Raw genomic sequence first — 4,813 nt, forward strand, 5'->3', positions numbered from 1 at the left:
ATTCGTATGGCAAGCCAAATTAACTTTTATTCATTCGCAGGATATGTATTCTTGATATCAACAATTCAATTTCCACTAGTAAAAATGTTAATTCTTGATATCAATAATTCAATTTCCACTAGTAACAATGTAAATTTTTGATATCAGGAATTAGATTTCTACTAGTAACAATTGCTATTTTTGATATCAACAATTAAATTTCCACTAGTAACAATTTTAATTCTTGATATCAGGAATTGTATTTTCACTAGTTAAATGTCACCATAGGCTTCCATTCAAATTTAATTGTTGATATCAATAATTACTTTCTTACTAGTTGAAATTCTGATCTCACATATCAGAAATACAATTCTTACTAGTAAAGAACTTTATTTTTGATATCAGTAATCACACGTTACTAGTACCGACGTCAATTCTTGATATCAACAATTGAATTGTTGATATCAACAATTACATTTCCACTAGTAACGACACGTATTCTTGATATCACAAATGACGTCATCAGAAATGCAAAAATGTGTTTATCATATCAAAAATGAAATTACAACTAGTAATACACATAATTCTTGATATCTTTAACTTAATTGTTACATGTTAAAATTACATTTTCACTAGTAAAAATTGTTATTTTAGTTATCATGAATTCCTTTTTGGATATGTGCATAGCAATGAACTCCTTTTTGGATATGTGCATAATTTAATGACGAGTGCAACCTTTTATGAATGTTTATGGCGGATAAACTTCAAGATTCAGAGCACAAAAGAGAATGGGCACATTCGATTGCCCTCTCATGAAAATAAAACGCTCCTGTAGGCTATTTTAATAATTATTTTGTTTTTATTTCGACAGGGACTATTTAACTCCGCCTACAAACGTAGGGTAGTGTTTGTCAAGGATGCCAAAAGACATTAATACATAGTCGTTTTCTGTGGCGCAGATGGTTAAGCGCCGAACATAAGCGTTTTGACCCGACGGACCCGGGTTCGATTCCGCCTTTTGCCGAGCTCTTCTCTTTCTTTATCCTTTTCACGTCCCGTATCTCATCGGAAAGGCATGTATTTTCAATAAAACTCAACAAAATTATCGAAAAGTGAAAAATAACATGGATATTGTGTAAGGTTAGGGCTAGTTGTAGGAGCTCCGGAAAGTTACCGTTTGCATGGCATTTAATTTCAAATTAAATAGCACTAGTGTGCATTGCATACATTAGAAATACATCGATTAAAATTTGCAACCAGACTTATGACGTTATATTACTTAACATTTATTTAAGACACTTTTTCGATTATATATCGAAAGCAATTTAGAGAGAAATGGCTATGTGGAATCTGTGTACTAGGAATATGTTACTACATTCCAGTTCACCCAGTAGCCTATTGCAGGCGGTGTTATGCTAAATAGAGTGTGGTGCTGATGTGCATGTTTCTAATCTTTTTCCGCTTTTATTTATACAGTTGTGTTTGTATTTATTATCGTTTTCAGCTGTTTGTCATGTATGAATTATTCAGAATGATTCTTTTAATAAAACATGTTTTTTTTTTTTTTCACCGTCATTGTGAATTGTACCTTGTTTAATCGGTTCTGTGCATTACTATAACTTCAAGGTATTACTGGAACACCTGTATAGATTGTGGATGTAATAAAAATAAGTACTTTGCTTTTTCTATCTTGAGTCTTACATTACAAATTGTAAGAATTGTTGGACTGGCTGGCTTTGAGTACACCTCACACGTTTCGTATTTTTATTATACCTTTTCATATGACAGTACTGAAGAAATGACACTTTTCTACAATGTAAAGTAGTGAATATATAGCTTGTATAACAGCGTACATATATATACCATTCCTCTTGTCCACCCATGCTTCAAGAACCGGATAACATGTTATATAAAAAATTATTCCTTTTAGGACACGACTCATTCATGTAGCCAACGATATAAAAAAAAAAAAAAAAGTCCAGTAAACTGTTTGTATGATGCATTGTTATCTGTCATAGTTTTCCTTTAGATGTATTTTTTATTTGATGTATTAGAAGAATGTGTAATAAAAACAAAAATAAACACCTGAAAAAGCGACATGAAGTTATTTTAAAAACTAAATTAATGCCTTGTTCACTTTTCCTTTAATTATCCATGACTTGGTGGCCAATAAAAGGAAACAGCATAAATGTAATTTTTATTTATTTATTTATTTATTTTTTACAATTAACAACATTTTTTACAAATGAATCCAGCCATAATATAATTTTTCAAGTTTCACTGACAAAAATAAATAAAGGAGGAGCCGTTTCTGCACGTGGACGTTCTTCTGCCATCTTTGGCAAATGCTGAAAAAGGAGGAGTGTCGAAAATCTCATTAATATTCATGATCTCATTACCATAGCTATTCTTACATGTAAAAATGGCATTTCTACATATCTGTTAAAGTATTTTTACTAGTTAAAATGTTATTTAAGATATCAGTAATTCTATTTTCACTAGTTGCAAGGACAATTTCAGATATCAACTGCCTTTGTTGATATCAATAATTACTTTGTTACTAGTAACAATGTGAATTCTTGATATCAACAATTTAGTTGTTACTAGTTGAAATGTTAATTCTTGATATCAGTGAATGTATTTCAACATGTTACAATTGTTATTTTTGATATCTGAAAAATAATTTCTGATATCAATATAATTTCTTATATCTAAAATGGCTTTCTTACTAGTAACAATCACATTCATGATATCAGAAATGAACATTGTCACTAGTGACATTTAAATTGTTGATATCAAGAATTATATTTTTGATATCAAGAATTAAATTGTTGATATCAAGAATAGACGTCTTCACTAGTAACCATGTGATTACTGATATCAAAAATAAAGGTCTTTACTAGTAAGAATTGTATTTCTGATATGTGAAGTCGGAATTTTAACTAGTAAGAAAGCAATTCTTGATATCAACAATTAAATTTGAATGGAAGCCTATGGTGACATTTAACTAGTGAAAATACAATTCCTGATATCAAGAATTAACATTGTTACTAGTGAAAATTTAATTGTTGATATCAAAAATAGCAATTGTTACTAGTAGAAATCTAATTCCTGATATCAAGAATTAACATTTTGACTAGTGAAAATTGAATTGTCGATATCAAAAATACATATCCTGCGAATGAATAAAAGTTAATTTGGCTTGCCTATTGGCATTCCCAGGTTAAAAATAATTGATATCAAGGATTAACATTGTTACTAGTTGAAATATAATTCCTGATATCAAGAATTAGCATTGTTACTAGTGGAAATGTAATTGTTGATATCAAGAATTAACATTGTTACTAGTGGAAATTGAATTGTTGATATCAAAAATTCTAATTGTTACTAGTGGAAATTGAATTGTTGATATCAGGAATTAAAATTGTTACTAGTGAAAATTGAATTGTTGATATCAAGAATACATATCCTGCGAATGAATAAAAGTTAATTTGGCTTGCCATACATTCGTGGTATGCAGATTGTTTATTAACTTTTATTAAATTATGTTTTTGTTATAATAAAAAAAAAGCTATTTCTGGAAAAAATACAAATAAATTATTCAAGCTCACACACATCACCTAAATTAATTATAAAAATTATTAATTTAAAATAAATAATTAGAAATATAAATGCAGTATATTGCATCCAATATAATAATAATAATAAGTAGTAGTGTATTACATGTATAACAATTATTAATAGTATATTTAATGATATATTTACATTTATGAATTTAGCAGATGCTTCAGGCTAGCATTTTTTTACCTAACGTATGTTCCCCTGGGAATCAAACCCACAACCTTTCACGCTACTAATGCAATGCTCTACCACTGAGCCACAGGAACACTTGATATGCAATTATTTATCATTTTTTAACATGATTATTAGTAGTATTATATGCATGAATGAATAAATAAATAAATAAATAAATAAAAGTATGTGATACGAATATAAATAATAAAATCATCATTATTATTATATTGCATTTAATATAATATCAGTACTAATAACATTTTCTTAAACTAAGTTTAATATATGTAGGCTATGTAATAGCTAGAATAATAACTCAAACCCACATCTGTGTCTGTTTGGTTTGTAGCGCTCTCTACTGATGATAGAGATTGGTACATGACTATCTGTTTGTCGTTCTATCGCAGTTTTTTTTTTTTTTTTTTTGTCAGAATACATTTTATAGTTTAATATTTCAATTATTTAACATCATGTTCTCTGATTTCGAGTGGTCATTTTTTTATAACCCTTTTTTATTTTAATATTTTAAATGTAACATTTTTACGGTAAAAAAAAAGAGGCCTATTTATTTCTTTTTCTTGTTTTTATTATCATTATTTTGAGTGATTAGATTTCCCCTGGTTTGGGACCCTTCACCTGATAAGAGAGAGCGTGTCACTGACGTTCTCCTGGTCCTCGTGCGTCAGGAGCCCCAGCGCGCGGCAGTGCGCGCACACGTCTCCGGTCTTCATGCTGAGTGCTGACCAGCGTGAGCTGCAGGAGGCGTCCTCGGTCTCCTCCGTGGGCTCCGGTGGCCTGTTCAACACGTACTTCGCGGCGTGTCTGCAGCCGACGGTTTCCAGCCCGGTGATCAGCTCTCTCGACCATCCTCGCTCGTCAATCAGAAACGCCGCGGCGCTCGTGTCCCTCTCCTCGCGGAACCTGGCTTTAATCCGGTCTTTTCGGTCCGGTTCGAGAAAATGCCGCAGATCCAGAAGTGGCTCGACCCGAATGAGTCGCTTTAGTCTTTCCCTGAAGCGTCCTGATTCCAGCTCATGTTGTG

This window comes from Carassius auratus, chromosome 34 (genome assembly GCF_003368295.1).
Source record: "Carassius auratus strain Wakin chromosome 34, ASM336829v1, whole genome shotgun sequence".
Classification (NCBI taxonomy): domain Eukaryota; kingdom Metazoa; phylum Chordata; class Actinopteri; order Cypriniformes; family Cyprinidae; genus Carassius; species Carassius auratus.